The following is a 23378-nucleotide window of genomic DNA, read 5'->3' on the forward strand; positions in this document are numbered from 1 at the left end:
TCCAAGCTCATAACAGAGTTTACCTAATAATATAATAAAACTAATATTTTATTGTTAGCCTTTTACATGCTCACGATTATTATTCCTACTTTACAGAAGAGGAAATCGTGGCTTAGAATTGATAGCTTGTGCTAGATCACATACACTACAGAGTGATAGATTAAACCCAGGTCTCTCTGACTCCAAGCCCAGACTCTTAACCACCATTATATACTTCCTCTGCACTCACTGGAATGCTCAGATGCTCAGATTTACTGCCTCTTCCCTGATGGTGTTGGAAAAACACTGCCAAATCCTTACTTTCTGACTCCCCTTTGTTTAAGCTGCCACATTGACCATTCTTTTCTGTTAACATAATTTTTCTTCTATCTTCTCTCTTCTAATTCATTCTTTACACTGCAGCCATAGTGATCTTTCGAAAACACAAATCTGATCCTGTCACTCCCTTGCTTAAAACCTTTAATTGGGTTCCATAGGATAAAGCACAAATACCTTTGATTTCAGACTCCTTGATGATCTGTCTGCGGCTCACCTCCCCATCCTCACCTCTCCACCCTCTTCCCCACACCACTTTATACTCCTGCCATATTTAACTTTTTTCCATCCTTGAAATCTCAGTCTCAAACTCAGGTAATTTCTCTCACTATCTCTCTGGCTCTTACTCTTCCTCCTGCTCCGTCAACGTCTCTCCATATCTTTCTATCTTTCAATCTCTCCTTTTGTCTCCTCACCTCCTCTCCCTCCCCTACTTTCCTAGCTGACGTCATTCATCCATTCATTCCACAAATATTTATTGAGCATCCAATATATTATCAGGCACCATTCTAGGCACTATAGTTACAGAACAGACAAGATAGACATGAGCGTCCATTTTAGCGGTGGTAGACAACAAAGAATCAAATAAGCCAATAGAGAGGGAACTCTCAAGATTATGATAAGTGGTATGTAGAGAATTAAAGTGGTGGTGATGTGACGGTGAAGACTTCTGAGGGTGTGACTCTATGCTGTTATCCGAATGATGAGGAAACCAGCTGTGTAAAGATTAGAAGGAAGATCCCATTCAAACGCTCAAAGTTTGGAAGAAAGTTGGTAAATTTGAGGCACAGAAAGGCCAGTATGGCTGGGAGCAGGCCATAATAGGAGAGTTGAACTTGGAGAGAAAGACAGGAGCTATGTTATAGGTGCCTTTATAGCCCAAAAGAAGAGATTGGATTTTACTCTATACAAGGGGAAGCCACTTCACACTGGTAAGTGGCACAATCTGGTTTCTTTTTTTTTTAATTGAGATAATTGACATATAACTAGTTTCCATTTTAAACAGTTCACTCTGGCTGCTGAGTTGGGCATGGATGGTGTATGTGTTGGGTTGGAAGGGAAGGGTAGAAGCAGGGATACCAGTGAGGACTCCACTGTAGTGGGCCAGGTGAGATGTGATGGGGCTGGAGGAGGACAGTGCTTGTGGAGACTGTGAGAAAAGGTAGAGATTCACGGTGTGTTTGGAGTTGGCAAAGTTTGTTTCTGGAACATGTTGGGCGTGAGAGGTCGAGGGATCTTTGAGGTTGAAGGAAAGAGAAGAATTGAGGATGACTCCTACAATTTGATATAGGCAACTGAATGGATGTAGTGATATTTTCACAGCTGAGAAAAACTGAGGGAGAAACTGGTAAAAAAGTGCTATAATTTCTGTGAGGTCAGGGAAAAGTATGCAAACAATAAATATCTGATATGTCAATAAATGCATTCAGTTAATTATTCAACTTCTATTCCCTGTATCTGGGTTACATACCAGCTCTGACTCAACACAAGTGTGATTGTTTATTGGTTATGTGTTTTAACATCTTGGCCATGTACAGATTATTTCTTGAGGTCATTTTTTTTGTCTAACTAACCTCATCTCCTAGATTCTGATTCTAACTTTACTTGTAGCAGCCGCTGAGGGTACTATGGAGGCAGGGGCTATGCTTTATTTGTTCTATCATCAGCACCTAATGCCGTATCTAGCATGTAGCAGATGTTCAGTAATAATTTATTAAATGAATAAATTGACCAATGCCTACAAAATACATGGAGGCAGACTTCAGCTTTATCAAAAATTTCATAACAATTGGGGCACTGAGGATGCCAATAATCTCTCATCTCTCAAATCTGGGTTTTTCACAAGAGAGATGGCTAGGTGAGGTGACATATGTGTTTATAAAGGGATATTATTTAAAGGAATGTATTATTTGCAACAAAACAAAATGAAGCTTCCAACATTCCTATGACTCTATTTATCATTATCTCTTTTTTTATGGGAAAAATCACTTGGAAACTTCTCATCCTGAGGAGGACCCCGGGGAACAAAATGATGTTCTGAATGTCCCAAGCTTAGATTTCCGAACCAACTACAAGCAGCTCAATTCCTCTGCTATAAAGCAAAGGATCGTTATTTCCTCCCTTTCTCCCACCTACTTCATGAGACCTTGATGTGAGGATTAACTGAGAAATGAGTGTAAACACCTTTGCCTTAGCAAGTGCTGAGTGTTACATAATACTGCCAATTTGAGCACCGTCCATATTTATCCAATGAAGGTTGCCTTCTAATAATAAGCATGCAATTATTCTGTAATGCCACGGCTCGAGTCATTTTGGTTGCAAGTTCTGAGGTTGAGTAAATACACAGAGCAGCCTCATACTGTGGGCAAGGCCTGGACTCCGGAACAGCTTGTCTCCATTTCAACAATCAGGCTCAAGAAAGACTTGGTTATTAAACCATCATATACTGAGGTCTTTTGTGGTTATAAAATATGTGACAAAAACCCAATACACACTTTAGGATGTAGAATAAACACTCTTCTGGGAGTGACAGAAGTTTAAGTCCCTTCCGAGAGTAATTATAGGTTTTTAACAGAAAGGAATGATGAGTAAATATTCCAGTCTTTAATAAAATTTTCCCTGGGAGCAGTGACACTAGAATGACTAAAAGATCATGTAGGTAAAGCAATCAGATTATATCTAGTGCTTTAGATTTATCTATCATTTCTGAAGTTTTTATTTGCATCCTGGAAAGAAGACAAGACTCTCCTCTGAGTTAGAGAATGGATACCAAGACAGACTAACTGGGTGATTGGGGAATTATTTTTTACAGCAAAAGTAGGAAAAAAACAACAACAAAAAAACGGAGTTAACTTGTTTTCCCATACAGGAAAACAAAACAAACTCCTTCAGTATAGCAAAGTCTTGATTTTGTCTTCCAACAAACCCCCAAACACAGATAAAGTGCTTCAAGTGCCAATTTGAACTTGGCAGGCAAGTTGGGCTGCAAATGACCTAATTTATCTCAATTCAAATCAGCTTAGCAAATTTGGAAGATGCTCCGTGAAAATAGGTAACATGGGAGTCACAAACACATGAATTTTAAGGTCTTTAAGCAAAAGTGACTTCTTAGAACAAACTACTTCCTGTTATCTTCCCAGTAAACCGGGCACACGGAAACCAGGGAGACAGGACAGGCTACTGGGTAAAAACATCGCCTATTTAAATACTTGGCTCAAAAATAAGAATTACAAACCACCTGCCTCCTTTTCAGAAGGAAAGAAACTTTCAAAAGGCAACAATCTAGCTGAAACCCTAGGAAGAAGTGGGAGTACAAAGAGAGGCCGCAGTGGGAGAACACAGTAATTATTCAATAATTATTGGCAGTGAATAAAATGCATGAAATGCAGGTGTAAATTATAATGCAAGAATGCCATCATATTCTAATGACAGTGCCTCCTCAGTTCTGGAAAGAGCACCCCCATGGAGTCCTTTTCCAAACCCTTCACTTTGCTTAGGGGAGCTTTAGAAAGGGCTGCAGACCGCGGGTTTATAAGTCACAGCCAATTTACTAAGAGGATTGGGACCCAGGTCACCTAAGAATTTTGTAACTTCACCTTCCCTTTTCTGTTTGGCAATTTTAGTGTAAAATGTAAACTCTAAATGAGTGATTTGGTCCCTTAACTTAAAAACAATAACAAAAACAGCAGCACAAAAAGAAAACCGAACCAAAAAATGAGGCTTTCGGGCAAGGGTAAACCTATTGTTATTTTTATGGCAATTAGAGCCACTGAAAACAAATGATTCATGTTATCCAGTGCCTTATGTTGGTAGATTGCTTTATGGTTTACAAAGTGCTTTTATATCCATTTTCTATGTGGCTCTCACAGCAACCCTGTTTTAGGCAGGAATTATTAAACGAAACAAAAAGCATATAATACGTCTGGCATATGCTTGGTACATAGTTGGCACTTTACAAGTGAGAACACTGGGGTGCAGAGAGGTTAAGTGAGGAGCCCAAGGTAAACTGTCCTGTTTGTGCCAAAACCACCTCAAATTCAGGTCTTCAGATTCCCAGTGTGAACCACCCTTCCACTACATCATACCGACTTTCTGGGTTCTCAGGGCACAGAAAGAGATAACCTGAAAACATCCATTTATGCAACAGTTTCCACTACTTCCGTCCACAGAAGCTGTTAATTGGTTATAATGTCAAATGATTCACATATGACCTCCTTATTTCATTTCTTTGTCCTCTTCTAGAGGTGATGATGGAAGGAAAAATGAGCCATCGAAAGGGAGAGAGAGTTTCAACCCCCAACTCATGAATCAGTCCTGCTTTACTGAAAAACTGCAGAAGATTCAAGACTTTTTTCATGCACTCATTTGTTGGTTATACAACCTCAAGCAAGTAGTGCATTTATCTAATCTGTGTGTGGTAGAAACTTTCCATTTCATACTTTTCAGAATCTCGGTGCCCACCCAACACAAAATGAGGGTGGGATTTGGAAAATATGGGCTTGATTTTTATCAATATACAAAAGTGGAACCCTCAAGACTCGGAGGGGATTTCTGTATCTGAATATCTCTGTCTGCCCTTAAATGTTCCCAGGGAGATGGCCTCCAACTGGAGCCTTGGTAAGACTTCAATTTATCCCCTCCACAAGGATGATGCCTTCATCTCTATGTCCCATCCAGATATCTCCTGAGCTCCAGATCCCAGTCCAACTGGCTCCTGGTCATCTCTATTTGGATGCCTCAGGGACCCTTCAAAGTCAACATCATAAATGAAATTCATCATCTTTCTCTCAAAGATGGCTCTCCTTCATCACTTGAGTCTTGGAGGCTGACCACACCATTCACTTGTTATTCTAGCTGAAACCTGGGAGGCCACAGCAGTATCGGAGAGGGCGCCTAGAGATCCAAATGCCACGGAGGAGACTACCTGGCTCTCACTCTGCTGGCAGGATGGAGGGCCCTAGACTAACATGAATTTCCAGTGAGAGTGCTATTCCCATCACCCTCCTCCAACCTCTACCTGCTTTTTCCCTGCAACTACCTAAATGACATTCTCCAGAACTCAACCAGCTCCACCTAAGGCAGGGGTCCACTAACTACTTGTTTTTTCCAATGAAGTTTTATTGGGACTCAGCTACCCCGATTCATTTATGCATTGTCTATGGCCACTTTTGCTCTACAATAGCAATACAAGAACAATATTTTATTGCTCTACAGTAGAGCTGAGTGGTCATGACATCGAGCTTATGTTTCTCAAAGCTGAAAGTGTTTGCTCTTTGGCTCTTTACAGAAAATGTTTGCTGACCCCTGCCCTAAGAGAACATCAGATGAATCCCATGATTCCTACACCCTTGTGACCTCAGACCCCACGAAAAGCCCGAGCCTCCCAGGGCCTTCTGCCCATCATGGCTCTGTGCAGCTCTCTCCTGACCCAAGCTCCTACTACTCTGAGCCTGTAAACTTTGCCTCTGTGTTCTCTAGAACTCACGGTGTGTCATAGGCAAAATCGCCTAAATCTTCAGCCTCAAAGTTCCTTTCATCTTCTTGCTCTTACAGAAATCTGGCTGTCCCTTGAGCCCAGTGCTTTCCCTGTGGCTCTTTGAAATGATGGCTGTTTTCTTTCCTGCCATTCCATGTACCACTGTGCTTAGAGTAGTAATGCTCTTCATTACCACTTCCAGACCATTATTCTCCCTGCTCCACCCCCTGAAATATCTTGGACTATACTATTTGATACCTTTCCTTTTAGTAATCACTTACCATCCTTCCAATCTTTTGCCTTGACTAGTTGAAGTATTTAGGCCCTTGATTACCAGAAGTTCCTCTACCACCACTGTTATCGTCCTTTGTGTTTTTAATATTTATATGGATAATTTGTCCAAGACCTTGTCCTTGCCTTCAATGATTTTATCTTCCATTGCACCTTAGTTATCCAAAACCATGCTATCCTTTGTTCCATACATATATCTCAATTTGAGGCATCCCATTCTGATCACTACCTATGTTTCCAGCTCACTTACTCTAATACCCCTCCCTATACCAATGATTTTTTTTATCCCACTGGGACCTTCTAACTAACTAGCCCAGGCTATCCAGTTGTTAAGATTCAGCACTCTCACCAGTGTGGCCTGGGTTCATATCCTTCTCAGGGAACCACACCACCTATCTGTTGGTTGTCATACAATGGAGGCTGCATGTTGCTACGATGCTGAAAGCTATGCCACTGGTATTTCAAATACCAGCAGGGCCACCCATGGTGGACAGGTTTCAGCAGAGCTTCCAGACTAAGACATACTAGGAAGAAGGACCCGGCCACTTACTTCTGAAAATATTGGACATGAAAACCCTATGAACAGCAACAAAGCATTGTCTGATATGGTGCCAGAAGGTGAGAGGATGGTGCAAAAAGGTTGGGTGGAGTTCAGCTCTGCTGTACACAGGGTCACTAGGAGTCAGAATCTACTCAACAGCACTAACAACTGGAACGCTCTATCCATTGACCCTCCCTCTTTCTACTGTCCATCACTGCCCCATGTCTTTACTTCCCTCGTTTACTCAACTTAGATGCCATGGCCTATATTTATAATTGCTTCCTTGCATCACCCTCAAATCCCTTCTCCCCTTCTCTCTCCATTGTGTTCACATTCAAAGCTCCAAGCCTGATTATGTCCAACTTTTCACATTCTCCATTACTGCTCCCAAGCAGCTGATCATGGCTGAGAAAAAACATGTACACAACCCTGCTGGCCTTAAATGAGTAACTACAGTCCTCAAGGGGATCTCAACATTGCCCAGGAAATCTACATTTCCCTTGTCAGTGCATTCTCCCACTCTCTTAAACAAATATTTCACACTTACTCCTCTCTCTTATAAACATCCCCCCAACACACACACACACAGGCAATGGCCTTGTTTTTTTGTTCCACCAGAGAAATAGGTGCAATGTACTGGTCTCCTTGCGTCTTTCCCTTCTCTCATGTTCCACCTTCCCCCTTTTTAGCAAAGGAAGAGTGATCTCTGTTCCTATCAAAGATCAACCTCTCCACTTGTGCCTGGATCCTATTGCCTTCTTACCCAGTCAAGGACTTTGCCTCTGCTATTAACCTGTTCTTTTCCTGTTTCATCCATTTCCCCTCTTTACTATTCTCATCAGCACCCAAGCTTGCTGAAATATCTCCAATGTGAAAAAATGAATCAAAACAATAAACACACTCAAAAACACCTCCCTTGACCAGACATTGCCCTTTAGTCCCTTTTTTTGGTTTCTCTTTGAAATAAAATTCCTTAAAAATGTTCTCCACACAGCATCAAAAGTGAAACTTCAAGACTGTAAGTCAAATCGTGCCACACCCAACTAGTCAATCCTCCAGAGTTTTCTCAACTCACTGAAAATAAAATCCTGAGTCTTACCATTGTTTCTAGACCTTACATAATCAGACTGCCTGTTTGACCTAATTTTCTCCCCAGTCACACTTTCTATCTGCTTACCCTGTTTTATTTTTCTTCATAGCAATCAATCAGTATTCGACTGTTGTTGGCCAAGTAATGGTCCCCAAAGATGTCCACGTCTTAATCCCCAGAACCTGCCAATATGTTTGTTACCTTACAGGGCAAAAAGGACTTTGCAGATGTGATTAAGTTAAGGATACTGAGTTGAGGAGATCATCCTGGATTATGTGGGCAGGACAAGAGTCCCTCTAAGAGGGAGGCAGGAAGATCAGAGTCAGAGAAGGAGATGTGACAGTGGAAGCAGAAGTCAGAGTGATGCCACTGAGTGAAGGAGACCATGAGCTGAGGAATGCAAGTGGCTTCAAGAAGCTGGAAAAGGCAAGAAAATGGATTCTCAGAAGGAACACAGTCTTGTTGACACCTTGATTGTAACCCAGAAGATGCATTTTCAGACTTCTAACCTCCAGAACTATAAGACAATAAATCTATGGTGTTTTAAGCCACTAAGTTTTTGGTATCTTGTTACAGCAGCAATAGGAAGCTAATACACTGACATGTTGTTTCTTTACCTATTTATTATCTGTCTTCCCTAATACAGCATAAACCCCATGAATTGAGAGGTGTTCTTTCTCCTTTTCACCATGATGTGCTCAGCAGCCAGAATGGTGGATAGTTGTTGAATTAGCAAACGTGTCGATTGTAGAAAAATGATTGTAGAAAAATAAATGAGAATCACTTCTACCTGGCTGAAGCATATCCTTCATGTTTCCTTTTCGCTATGTGGCACTGGGACCAAAGACCACAATAGACAGCTCAAGGGATTCCTCTGACCCCCATGTATCTGGATTTCCATGCACAGTCTAACAGTATCAAAGAACAGTATCCTGAACTCTCTCCAGCACCCAAATAATCTGCCTTGTGGATGATCTTCAGAATATTCAAGAGTTCATTTTACTTTCTGGAAAATTGTGCATTTTTCCTATACACTACATGGTAAATGAGAAGACGGATTAACAGGAAGAGTATTATCTGGAATTTCAGTCTTAAACTGATTTAAACCCGTTTGTTTCTCTTTCTCACTAGAATCTGAACTCACAGCAGCCCAGAATGTCTAATTCACTGCTTTATCCTCAGGGCCCAGACACGCGCTTGGTACTATGTAGGCTCTCAATCAGAATTAAATGAATGAATGAGTTTTCTTGAATTTCTTCTCCCCCTCAACCTCAAATCCAGGCAATCTCCAAATCCTATAGATTATCTTTCTTGGCATGTTTAAATTTGCCCTCTCCCCTCCATCTCCTCTGCTCTTGCCTTAGTTCAGGGCCCTCACCCTCTCCTGCTTGGGTGAATGTGGTATTCTCTACATTCCCAACCCCTCTGCACACTGTTGCCAGAAGGGTTTTCTCAGTTGTGATCATATTAACCTCCCCTCTCCCTCTAATACGTCTTCAGTGGCTTCCCCATCACCTGTAGGATGGAATTCTCACCCCTTGATGTGGCATCAGCAATCGTCCGTATTCCGCCTTGAACCTGTAGCTTTATGCCATGCTTTCCTTCTATCCCCTTCCCTCAATCTCAGTCAACCTGTGATGCCCAAAGTCAGGCTGCTGTTTAGTGTGTCTATGCCATCAGTTAGGATTCCTCCTTTGTCTGTATTGTAGTTATCAATTGCTATGTAAGAAACCACCCCCAAAAGGTTGTGGCTTAAAACAAAATCAATTATTTACTATTATGATCTTCACAGTGGTAGAGATTGACTGGGCTTAGCTAGGCGATTCTTGCTTGTGTTCCCTTATGAGGTTGCAGTCAGATGGTGGCTGGACTGGAATTACCTAAGAGATTTCACATGTGTGGCAATAAATAGTGGCTGTGGGCTGGGAGCTCAGTCAGAGCTGAGAGCTGGGGGCCCTTGGTTCCTCTCGGCGTGGGCCTCTGTGTGGCCTGGGTTTCAAGAGCAAGCATCCCAAACAGACTAGGTAGAAGTGGCATGGCCTTTTCTAATCTAGCTCTGGAAGTCACACAGGGTACTTCTGCCAAATTCTACTAGTTAGAAGGAGTCGCTAAGTTTAGTCCTAAGATCAGCCCATCTTCAAGGGTAGGGGAATTAGACTCCAACTGTTGATGAGAGGAGCATCATGCATGTACAAGGAGGGAAGGAATTGATGGTGATGTCTTGGGAAACTAGCTACCAGAGTCAAGAATGCTGTCTTCTCTTCCACTCCACTCCGACAAGCAACACACCATTTACCTTTCAAGACTGACTTCATCCCTGACTCCACATCTCAAGGCAGAAGCCCACCGTACTCTTCTTCTTGTGGACTTCTCTACGACATCTACGTCATATTATTTCCATTATTTGTTTACACTTCTGCCTCTCCTAAACACGTCAGGACCTGAGTCTATATTTTTTATCTATGTCTAAGAAAGTGCCACATACAAGGTATGCCCTTAAAAACATTTGTTGAATGAAAAAAAATCTGTCTTTGAGGGTTAAATTAACCAGAAATATGCTTCACGCAATTGGTATTTGAGAGAAGGAGGTTCAAATGGAGATGCTGACGGTGCGTCCTAGGAAGCTCATATCTGACACACTTGGGTCTCCCTACGTATTGGTGGGATTTCATAGGATCCTGGGCATACTGAAGGCAAAAAAGAAAAAAATTACCTCAGTGTCAGGAGGCATTTTAAACTCATGTGAAGAGGTTGAGGGTCACAGCTGTAAATGGAACCTTCTGCTGAAGGAAAGGGGAATTTTGAATGTCGCTGAGCATTTCAAGTGCTGGTAAGCTGGAAACGCCTTTGGAGGTAGAAAAAGCTTTAGTGCTTTTCTTTTTTTTTCTCAGTGGACTCCAGCTGCTCGTGGTGAGTGCCCACAAGACGCCAGGGCACCTACAGAGATAATAGGCAGGCTCTGGAGCCCCAGCTGACACCACACTAGGAATTATCCCCAAAGTTTACCGACTGATCAAGTGCATAATAAATTAAGAAAACCTTTAGCCAGGAGTGATAAGAGAATCTAAAATACTTCTCTGTTCAGATTTAATTTTCCAAGCAATAAAGTTTCTAATATGAACAAAGGTGTTGGAACTCCTAAATTATTTTTTAAAATCTTTTTTAATTTCTTTGAATATCTCATTCCAGTGACTAATCAGGAGATGACACCAAAATAGCAGGTGACTTGCATTGTTCCATCAACATTACAAAGCTAACATTTTATGGATTCAGTCCTTTTGGATTTAATTTCCTAATTAGCTTTTAAAAGAGAAGTACAAAGGTTAAAAGCTGCTGCCTTTCTAGAATTCAAGTATTTAAAACTCCACTGCCAACCTGGAAATATAATTTCAAAATTAAACAAAGCAATCTGTACAGAGCATCTAAACAAATATCTAATAAAATCTGTTTATAGATTAACCAAACTGAGACTTATGACAAATCTTGCTATGATCTGCCTCTTTTTAAATTCAACACTTTGTGGGCATAAATCGTGTCTTCATAAACCCTATACTAAGGCTCATTTTATGCTGTTGGCAAGGTGTGAAAACAATTTTATGTATATGAATAATATTCTTTCAGCTGTTGCTCTAGATCAGATTAATAAGAGGTGCTGATTTTTTGAAGCAGTGGTTAGAGAAGCAGGGAAGAGTTACGAATGGAGCAGGGCACGCTTGGGGACATAATGACTCTTGTATTTCTCGAGAATCATGTCTATATAGCACTGTTTTATTGTTTAGTTTGACTCACCAAATTTTAAGTATTTTCACCCATCAAGTGTATTCATCTTTTCCTCTGATTTCTTTCATGATTTTATGTTTAGAAAGCTCTTCAAATCCAGATTTTAGAGATTGTACACCCATATTTTCTTGTGTAATTTATTTACATTTTGATTGAGGTGAAATTCACATAACTAAATTAACAATGTGAAAGTGACATTTAGTATATTCACAATGTTGTACCACCTTCACTTTTATCTAGTTCCAAAACATTTCATCACCCCCAAAGGAGACTTTAAACCCATTAAGCAATCACTCCCCATTTCCTACTCCCCCTAGCCCCTGGCTGTCACTAATTCCCTTTTTGTCTCTATGGATTTACTTATTCCAGATATTTCATACAAATGGAACCACACAATATGTGACCTTTTCTGTCTGACTTCTTTCACGTAGTATAATGTTCACCCACCTTGGAGCATGTACTACTTCAATCCTTTATATGAATTATATTTCATTCTATGATATACCACATTTTGTTTATTCATCCATTGATGGATATTTGGGTTGTTTACACCTTTTGGCTATTGTGAATAGTGCTGTCATGAACATTTGAGTACAAGTATTTGTTTGAATATCTGCTTTCAATTATTTTGGGTTTATACCTAGGAGTGCAGTTTCTTGGTCTTAGGATAATTCCATTTTAACTTTGAGGATCTTCTTTATAGTTTTATGTTTAAATTTTTTTTAATTCATCTGTAAAGTTAGGTTCTAAATGGATTCCAAGTTGTCAATTTCATCAAAAGCATTTATTGACTAATTTATTCCTTATCCTATAAATCTGTGGTTCTATTGTTTTGCCTGAATCTTCTTCTAGAATCAGACACTTAAAAAAACAAGTGTAGCTCTGAAGATTTTAAAATATCTGGTAAAGAAAGATCTCCATTATCATTCATCTTTTTCAAAATTTTCTTGGCTAGTCTTGCCTTTTTTTTTTTTCAGATTAAATTTAGAATCACTTCTGTCAAGGTAAAAAAAAATTTCATTGCTGTTTTAATTGACATCGTATTCAAGCTATATATGTTATTTTGGAAGAAACTGACATTGTATGCTGTTTAGTTAGTATGCCTCTCCATTTAGTCACATTTTGGGGGGGATCTTTCTATAAACTTTATAGTTTCATTTTTAGGGGTGGAAAAAAAAAACTTTTCCTCTAGCCTTCCTCAATTCAGTGGCTGGGGCCCAAGAATTACACTGATAAAAGACAGATTAACAAGAGAAAACACAATTTTAGTTACTTACGGTGACTGGTGACTGGTGACTGGAGTTTGATAAAGAAATGAGACTCAAGGAGGTGGCCAGATGATTGAGGCTTATATACCATCTTATGCTAAACAGAGGAAAAGGGATTTGGGGCTACAGAGTGGAGGAGGCAAGTTATATGAAGGGGAGGGGAGAAAATGGATGGCACGTAAGGGATGTCTTATGCAGATAAGAGCCTCTCAGGTGATCAGAGTTATCTCAGGAGTAGTTTTCGTCCAGGTGTGGAGATGCCTTTACAAATGGAAATTTCCTTTACAAAAGGGGACATTTATACTCTATTTTTAGGGAGTTAGGGAGAGGTAAATAGGTTTTCCTGCCTTTGCTGGTTCTCAATTGTCCTAAACTCAAAATAATCCATATTCCGCAGAGGCATATTTTGGAGTGTCATAGTCTAGTACCCTTCACAGTCATACTGGTGTTGCATGGGTAAGGTGGCTAGCTATTTTATGTTTTTGTTACTTTATGAGTAACATCTCCTCCCACTGTTAATTTGGAGACATTTATGCTTTTAATCTCACTTATTAATTCTAGTACATTTTCAATTTGTTATCTGATATTTTCTACATAAACTACTGTCTACATAAACTTACCTGATTTGTAAGTAACAATAATTTTCTTTCTCTTTTCCAACAGCTCTATCCTCATATCTTTTGTTTGGTGAGAACTTTCAAGACAATAGACTTTATTTTATTCATTTTTATACCCCCAGTGACTGAAAAAATGTATGGGCTTAATATATATTTCAGAATGAAGAAATGGATTTTGCATAATAATTATTGTAGTAGATATTCTTGCTTCATTCAGATTTTAATAGAAGTGCTTACAGTATTTTACCCTCGAGTATGAAATTACCTTTTGGTTTGAGATAGGTATTCATCATTATGGGAAAACAGTCTTCTAGTCCTAATTTTTACAGACCTTAAAACTAAGAATGGGAGTAAATTTTTATCAAATGCCTCTTCAGAATGTACTGAGATTATCCTATAATATTTCCTACTTATTTTGATTTTTTAAGTGGTACATTAACAAATTTCCTGTAGCAAATTATGCCTGGTGGTGGTGGATTGTTATGTTAATGTACTGTTGAATTCAATTCACTAGTAGTTTATTTGGAATTTTCACATACAAATTTCAAAATTTGTTTGGAGGATGTGAACTTCAAATGCTTGCCACTGAGCTCACTTCCTGCCTCACTCCCCACCAGGTGTGGCCCATGTGTTCCTGGAAGGAATGGAACTGATACCAGAAAGGATAGTGTTAGCACAGCCCCTAAGGAAATAGGGCCCTGGTATTGCACATTGGAAATCAATCCTCACTTTCTTCAAATTCTCGGAAGCCACAAACTGGCATCAGCTACAGTGATGTCTGATGCCTATTTTAGGTCAAAGCACTTCCACCAATCCTTAATTGCCTGCAGATTTTTCTTCTCTTTTCCATGGTCATTTCCTTGAAGGAGACTCGAGCTATCTTGCATTTTCCCATTTCACGGGACGGTTTTATTGTTATTTACTTGAGATAGCTATTATTTGCATACACTTTGTAGGGCATTAGAAGTCAAAATCCATTCATGAGAAGTCAGAATAACTGGTAGAAAGAAGATTAAACAATTCATATGCAAAGCACAAGCACACAGGGTAACCTGAGAAGAGTGCTACCTGGCTGACTGTTAACCATCCTGTGTCCTAACAGCACAAGCATAGTGCCAAGAATGCATAGTACCAAGAATGCAGACTGCAGTCTACCGTGCAAAGTTTTGCTGCCTTAGATTACAGAATAGTGTTCAGAGCATGGGGAAAATCATCTAGTAACCTTTTTTTTTAAATGTTTCTGCTATAGGCTGAATGTTGGTGCCCTGCGCACCCCCTCCCCCATATGCTGAAATCCTAATGCCCAATGTAATGGTATTACGATGGGGGTCCTTTGCCAGGTGCTTGAGTCACGAGGGTGGAGCCCTCATGAAAGGATGAGTGCTCTTGTAGAGACCCCACAGAGCTTCTTCTCTCCTTCCACTGTTTGAGGACTAAGATAGTTGTAGACACAGTTTCGTGACTAATCATTGCTACTTGAGACGGCATTAACCTGAATATGCATGTTTCAGAACACGCCACAAAGACAAACAGAGGTGATTATTTTTAATAATATGCCAACCTGAATTATAGAAAATATTATTAATTCCCTGTAGATAATGTAAAGTTAACTGTAATCTAGGTCCATTTCTATATGAACACAGTGGATTTGGAAGGGGCTAAAACAAAGTTTCAGTTGCTAAACTTCATCTTTTCAGCCATACTGTGAGTGAGGTTGTGGAAACATTTCTGATATTCTCAGGCTATTATGATCTGCTAAGCAAGTTGACCTGACCAAAAGTCAATGCCACATCCACTCGATATGGTATTCACCGTGCCTGGCACATTCTAGATGTTCAATAAATATTTGTAGACCAAATAAACAAACAGATATTTCTTGTACCAAAAGATGTAGCTGATTATGTTTGAATAAGTATGAGGAATTGACCAATATTTTTTACCCATTTGGGTAATGCTATAATCTTTGAAATAAAGAACTGAGGAAAAAAATCACCGATGTCTACTAAGCTACAAATAAAATATCATGGTCAGAGACCTTGGTAGGAGTAGCCCAAAAAGTTATGCATTCAAGGTTTATGTTAGCACATTCCCTTCCCCTCATATCTTCTTATTAACCGAGATGGGGACAGAAGTGGCGTGGGGGAGGGGGTGGGGGAAATTCAAAATAGGCTTCAGGGAAGAGCAATAAAAATGATGAGCAGGTTGGATATATGGTTATGAGGAAAGGCTGAGGAATCAGGACTTTAGATAGGTGAAAAGGAGAATGAGGAAAACTTAATATTTTTCTTCAAGGATATGAAAGGTTATAATGAGGAAAGTGCTGACCAGCTGTTCTTTACTGCCACAGAGGACAGAACTAATAAAAAGAGGGACACTTTATCGAGAAGTAATAGAACTTTATGGTGAGGTCTATTAAATACTAGGCTCTATTCCCAAAACAGGTGGACGACAGGATAGACCAGTGGTTCTCAAGTGTTGCTAAAGGATTAGCATCAGCAGCATTACCTGAAAACTTGTTAGAAATTTAAATTCTTGAACACTGACCCAGACCTACCAAATCAGAAATTCTGGGGTTGACTCGCAGCAGTAGGTCTTTTAACAAGCCATTTTGGTGATTCCGATGGACGTTAGATTTGAGAATCATTGAGGAAGATAAATCCTTGTGAAAGTTTAGTTTCCAGATTCTCGTGAAGCAGTGTCTTGAAGTAAAGATGTTAAGCATCTTCCAGCTTCATATTGTCTGTCTTTTGTCCAGAAGACACCCCCGTCAATGTAGTTTATATCCATTAGTGCTTATAAACCTTAAGGGATGAAATCTGTCTACCTTGGAAGATAAAGTTAGTGGCTGTATTGGGGTATATAGTTTGTAATTATCAGAAGCCAAAACTGCCCCAAAGTAAAAGGAAACTCCTTTTGCTCCAAAAGTTATTGAAGATACTCCACAAAGAGTGCCACCTTAAAAAAAAAAGTAAACCATCAGCCAATGTCAAAATTTTCAGGATCTAGCCAGAGATGCGGATACACATAATGATGATTATGATTAGAGATGCTCTTATGAAGCAGAGTTAATGAAGAAATGAGTATAAGAATACTCCATACTAGGGAGGGTGCTGTAAAATAAGTCTTCTCCCACTCTGCTAGAAAGATTTAGAAGGCTGCAACCACAATCCTTCTGGAGAAAAATTTGGTAACGTGTGGGGCCAGCCCCGTGGCGTAATGGTTAAGTGCACTTGCTCCGCTGCTGGCTGCCTGGGTTTGGATCCCAGGCGCACACCAATGCACCGCTTGTCAGGCCATGCTGTGGCAGCGTCCCACATAAAGTGGAGGAAGATTGGCATGGATGTTAGCTCAGGGCCAGTCTTCCTCAGCAAAAAGAGATGGATTGGCATGGATGTTAGCTCACGGCTAATCTTCCTCACACACACAAAAAAAAGACAGGTGATGCCCAAGTAATAGAGAATACAAAGATGCTTCTAAGAGTAATGGCAATATCCATATTTGGTGATAATGCCCGATACCCCCTCCTACTCCCATATTATTAGAAGAAATCCCATTACAATGAGGGATGAGAAAAAAAAAAAAACTAACATGTATAGTAAGGTCTTATTTATGTAAAATTATACAAACTTATGTGTATTTATTGGCAATAAAATATTTCAAAGTTAGTTTGCTAACAGTTGATCTCTTTGGGTTGTAGGATTTAAGGTGATTTTTGCTTTATTCCTTATTCTTTTACATATTGTTTGATTTCTTTTTATAATGAGCATGCAAAACAAAACATATGACATTTTTTTTTAATTTAAAAAAATGTCCCATCATTGGAAGTAGAAAAATGAACAAAATCCACTAGTTGTCATCATTTAGGGAGTAGGAAGCAGAGGAAAAGCTGCATTGGAAAGTATGGATGACCAGATATTGCTTTTCTAGGAAAGTATTAGATCTGGCTGAACGCAAAGGAAGGCATTGTTAAGGAGAAATGGTGGAGGCAGTAGATACAACACAGTGTAAACAACTCCAGTTTAGTGGGAGGAAATGGGCTTTGAGAATCTAGAATTATATGCACTCTGAGAAGAAGGAATCTATGTGTCTAAGGACCACAGAGACTACCACAGTAGCTCTGCTGGTGATTGGGGAAGGTCTAAGTTAGAGTGATGCCAGGAAGCTTTCCTGTTGATTCTTGGCACTAAAGTTATCTGTTTTTTCCGACTAACTTTAATGATTTCTATTTTCTACATCTCCCTGAACATTCTCTGCTCTGCCCTGCTTGTACTTCTGGACAGCTAAGGCAGTAAGACTGGGAGAAGGAAAAGTAGGAAGGGTGATTCTTGACTCCTGAGTCTCTCCTCCTCCTCCAGTCTTTCTAGCACTTACCACGGTGTCTAGTTTCTTATTTGTTGTTGTTATGTGTCTTCAGTTATCTTTAAAGTTCTTTAGCATTACAATATGATATGGTAGGCTGTAAAACTTAGGTTAAGCCAATACCCAGGGATTAATCTAATTAAGTGCAGCTAAGGGGTCAGATAACATTCTATCTGATAGCTACCTCTGGAGTGTGGTCCTATCACAGGCCCTCCTCTTATCCACATCTCCATCAACAACAAAGTCTTTCTAAATAGCATATTTGATGTCACAAATAGGTTTCTATTTGTGTAAAATGTATCCTGTTGATTAATGTGGGGAATATTAGAAATGAGCTGTCAGTTGTGAAATTAAGGTATTAACATACATTGAATGTTTAATAAATAGCATGAACAAGGTATAAGAATCCAGCAAGACCTGTGACTGTACCCTTAGGGATCGCACTTAAAAGGTCTGGTTTGTAGTCATGAACTCTAGATTCTGTCAGGCCATCAGAATGACAGAATCCTGCCTTTGGAAACTTGGCATTGTCCTAGAAAGAGCCTTTCATGCAAAGTTTCACATGCAAACATCTGAAAGGAAAGAGAGCCGAGGCCTTCTCCAGTCTACAGAAGTTGTATGAATTGTTTCTTTAACACTCACTTTGCTAATAAAACTTTAGTTAATAAACACCTGTTGGTCTGAGACTTGTTTTTAACCTAAGCTGTTGTAGGGAAATAGCTGACTTTCTCCACTTCAAACTTCTTTGGAGGCTACCATAGTCTATAAAAAACCTTAAGAGTTGTGCACATGTTTAACAGGTCAGTTTGCAATAGTTGGTATTTTTGTTCATTGTCTTCCTCCTTTCTTAGACTGTAAATTCCTCAGCTGGTTCATACACTGGCACCTGGCACAGAGACTGCTATGATAAATGTGTGGAAATAATGAGGTGCACGTTATGAATCAGTCAGCTGAGCTCTCCAGTGCTCCTTCCTCCTCTTCTCCAATCTTCCTGCTGAAAGTAATCAAAGTAGCAGGACCTTTTGGAGCTTCCCAGAGCACAACCCAAAGTTTCCATGGGTTCTGACACAGAAGAGGGGCTCTTTCCACGCCAAGTTAAGAATTTTATTCTCAGGCCCTTGGGAAAGAGTGCATCAAAGCCACATGTTTACCCAAGCTTCTTTTCAGGAGTGGTTGAGGCAGACTGGACAAGTGGAAATGAAATAGTGCAGTGATAAAAAGAGTGGTCATGGGGGCCGGCCCTGTGGCATAGTTCTTAAGTCCAGTACGCTCCACTTCAGCGGCCCAGGTATGTGGGTTTGGATCCCAGGTGCAGACCTACACCACTCATCAAGCTATGCTGTGGCAGCGACCCACATACAAGATAGAGGAAGATTGGCACAGATGTTAGCTCAGGGCTAATCTTCCTCACCTCAAGCAAAAAAAGAGGAAGATTGGCAACAGACGTTAGCTCGGAGCTACACTTCCTCACCAAAAAAAAAAAAGAGTGGTCATAGTATTGTGGGAGATCAAGATTTGGCCATCTTAAAATATATCTCTTTACCTTGATTGTTTTCTCTGAGGGACATTTGACCTCCCCCACTAACTGCCTAAAGAATTTGACATGGTGGCTCCTTCCTGAAACAGATCTTCTATCATGATGACTGTAAAGATAATGTAGGATAGAGGTTATAATAGGAAAGGCACCGAGCCCCTTTTATCAGAAACTCTGTCTCTCCCTGACCGCATTATCTATAGATGACCCTGAAAAGAATTGTCCTCCTGCCCTCTGAAGTCCCGGGCCACTACCCACCCCCAACAGGCTCCTCACCTTTAGCTGCATTACTTAAGCAAGCAGCTTAGACAGAGGGACGAGTTGCTCATTTCTGAGTTTCTCCCATGTATACATGTTATTAAACTTGGTATTATTTTCTCCTGCTAACCTGTCTTGTTGATTATTTGGCCAGCCAGAAGAACCTTAAGGGAAAGGGCAGAGGGAGATTCTCCCTCTTCCCCCTACAGTATCAAACAGTCTAGGTAAACTGGGGTCCTCCACTTACTGGTATGATTTTGGGCAAGCTGGTGCCTCAGTTTCCTCATAAAAACAGTGATGATTTATAGATTTTTTGGGAAGATTAAAGGAGATAATACATGTAAAATACTTAGAAGAGAGCCTGCCAGGCCTGAGGTAGGCTCTAGGTGATAATTAGCATTTCTTATTACTATCATTATTTATACCAGGAAACACAGAGTTGTGAACAAAGTGTTTGGGCACCAGGTGCTCATTTCTCTAAGTAAGTGTTTTCAAACTGGGAAGAACATTGAATTATCTGGAGTGCCTGTTAAATATTTGGATTTTTGGCCCCTGCCCATGGAGACTGATTCACCAAGACTGTGATCTGTAGCAGAGATTCCCCTCAGGTGATCCTTATGATAAGCCAAGTTGGGGAAACACTGCTTTAAACGAATAAGGAAATAAATTTCTAAGCACCTGCGATCAACTAGTTTCAAGTTGGCTTCTGATTAAGAAACCTGCCTAGGGCAGTCTTTGGTGCCTCAGGGCACTTTTTGGTAGTGAGAGCTAATTTTCTTTCTTAAAGCAGTAGGTTAAGAGTATGGGCTTTGGACTCCAAAACACTTGGGTTTGAATCTGTTACTGGAGTGTGACCTCCAGCCTTTCTCAACTTCCGTGTTGCTCTAAAATGTAAACGATAACAGTTCCTTCCCCTGGCATTAAAGAAAACAATCTAAAAAAAAAACCAACAAACAACAAACAAAAACCAGTTCTTGTACAGAGCAAATGTTCGGTAAGTAATTACAAATCATAATTAGGATGAGTCACAATCAGACTTCTTCCAGTATGGCTGAGTAGCTCCTACTAAACCTCACCCTCCTGCTGACAACAACTATAAATTCCAGGCAAAACTGAAAAACCAATGACCTGAAGGCACTGGAGAGTGAACAAATGCAGGCAGATTCTGGAGAGGAGTTGACAATTTGCAAAAGGGAACTGTATGGATGAGTTACCTATTTTTTAACAGTATTTAGTCTGAAGGCAGGCCAAAGTCAGCGTCAAGATGTCACTAAAACTCTTGAAGAAAATTCTCAGTTTTTCTTGCCTGAGGAACTAGTGGACAGAGTTGGGGGCAACCACAGCTATTGGCAAGCGAAGGGGAAATCCCAGAGAGCTCACTAGGGAGAGCTCCAAGTTCTGTTACAAATTCTGCCTAAATTTCTGGCTAACTGCCAAACAATGCAAGCATGGGACAGACTCCAGCTAAAGATCAAAGAACTGAACTTAGCTTTAAGGTGTTGCCCAAGAGGCAGTGTTTTCAGTTTTAGTCTAACCAAATAACCCCTTGCTAAAGCAGAAAATCTATACTCTTCAGAGCAATATAAGAGAATTCAAAGTCTAAAATACAGTATTCACAATGTTGAGGATACAGTCCCAAATAATTTAACATTCAAAGAACCAGGAAAATATGACCCATTCTCAAGAGAAAAGACAAACCTTGAGGTGATTAAGAAGTTAGAATTAGCAGACAAATATTTTAAAGCAACTATTTAACTATACTTAAGAACATAAAGAAAAATATGTGCAATAAATGAAAATATAGGAAATCTCAGCAAAGCAAAACTATAAAGAAGAAGCATTTGGACATTCTAGAACTAAAAATACAATATCTGAAATTTAAAAAGTCACTGAATGGGCTTAACAGCAGAATGTAGACGACAAAGGAAAATCAGTAAACTTGAATATATCAATAAAAATTATCCAATCTGAATAATAGAGAGGAAAAAAGATTGAAAAAATTGAATGGATCATCAGGGACCTATGGAATGATGTAAAAAGGTCTAACATACGTAAAATTGGAGTCTCAGAAGCGGAGGAGAAAATGGAATAAATCCTAATTCTAATCCTCATGTAAGTGAATAAAGACAGGGTAAAGAATAGGAGGAGGCATGGAGAAATTTATCAGAACTACACACTGTGGGAAGAAGTTCTTTTAGATGCCTTCCTGCATCATCTATTAAAACCCTTCTAAATAGCATCTTCTATTTGAAGTGTTGATTCTTTTTTAAGTTTCTTCCTTCCTTCCCTCCCTTTCTCCCAGTACTCCTCCTCCTCATCCTTCTTCTTCCTCCCTTTCTTCCTGTCAACAAATATTTGTGTTCCTACTATATTTTCTTAAGAAAAAGAACTTTTTTTAGTTCCTATTGCTAGCCTCCCACTGGAAAGTACCTAGAAAGCTCTTTGCTTGGTTATAAAGTCTCAATACATGCTTGGGTTGAATTGGGGGACTCTGCTTCAGCAATATTTTTCTCTTGCCTGATAGACTTAGTTGAGATCTGAAAGGTCAAAGGCAAAGGACCACCACTGGAGATTCACTCCAGCACCAGATTCTCTCCACCACTTCTGTCCACTCAGAATTGCACTGGAGCCTGGGCTTCATGGCATCATGGATGTAGATGCTATAGATGCTGCTTTAGTTCTGTATAGGACTGCTGGGAGGCTCACAGTTGTCTTAGCACCCACTCACATCATCTCTGGTCTATTGCTGCCAGTAGCTTTCTTTCCTGTTTTCTTTACTCTCTGGCAATACGTCCCTTAAATTTCTCCTTTATTGGGCAACTAGAATGGTTTTTCTTGAGTCAAATCTTAACACTGCTTTAAAATTTCAGCAGCTCGTGGTAGCCTGCCCAATGTAGTTTAAGCTTCTTATTTTGAGACCCAGTCTTCTTGTGACTTGTATTTGTGTAGATTTCCAGGCTCATCTTAAGCTCTCACCAACTAATTTATATCCAGAGCTCCCTGTTGCTTCCTATCTCCATGTTTTCTCCCCTCCTTCCCTTATCTGCCTGATGAAGACCTATCCAGCAATAAAAAAAAACAAGAAACAAAAAACAGTTCAGGTATGATCTTCTCTGAGAATTATCCCAGACCATCCCAGAGAAAATTAACAATTCTTTCTTTCATAATACCATATTAAGTCAGATCTAATACACACTATTTTCCCCCTACATGTTATCATTTCTGAAATCAGTATGCCTTTATCTTTGGTAGTATTTTACAATCACTGGCAGCCAGGCAGCAGTCATCATAACATGGTGGTTGTTTCATGCACATACTAAAAGTTGGTTATTATTTATGGAAGCTTGACTGAACAACTGCAAACCTTTCTTGTCAACAGACTATTTAAAGAAGACTTTCAAAGAAAGATCATGAATCTTAATTGTTTGAAAATCTTTTGTTGACAATTTTTCCATAAGGTCAAGAGTCATCATCAAAATGAAAGTCATCATGAAAACTTGCAGATACTTGAAGAAAGAATATCAACAACTTGAAAGAGAATCCTTTACTGTGGTGAAAGACATAGACATGAAAAACTCGGATGGAAAAAGGGAGATTAAAAAGACAAACTTTGAATTTGAAGAAATTTCAAGAACACCTTAATTTGTTTCACTTACATTTTCCTTTTAATGTATATACGACATGACAAAAATCTGCATCTAAATAAGTTTAAAAGGTTCTTTCAATAAGAATAAAATAATGATTCTAAGTAATAATAAAGCACTGTGTCATAATTTAAGTGGCAATAGTTTTCCTTAATGGTAGATTTCATAATCTATCAAATGTGAGATTTGAGAAAATAAAGTATTT

The 23378-nt window shown here is 39.6% G+C and overlaps 1 long non-coding RNA gene across 1 annotated transcript in view; it reads right to left on the reverse strand.

Annotated features, from left to right (window-relative positions):
* The window catches only part of LOC147916107 (uncharacterized), a 65680-nt gene extending 52800 nt beyond the window's left edge, over window positions 1-12880 (reverse strand). Inside the window, exon 1 of the long non-coding RNA XR_015553410.1 lies at window positions 12771-12880. This is a non-coding gene — a long non-coding RNA (uncharacterized LOC147916107). The remainder of the gene's footprint in view (window positions 1-12770) is intronic.
* Window positions 12881-23378: the final 10498 nt, after the last annotated feature.

Source organism: Ceratotherium simum, chromosome 10 (assembly GCF_057802395.1).
Source record: "Ceratotherium simum simum isolate JZ-2026a chromosome 10, ASM5780239v1, whole genome shotgun sequence".
Classification (NCBI taxonomy): Eukaryota; Metazoa; Chordata; class Mammalia; order Perissodactyla; family Rhinocerotidae; genus Ceratotherium; species Ceratotherium simum.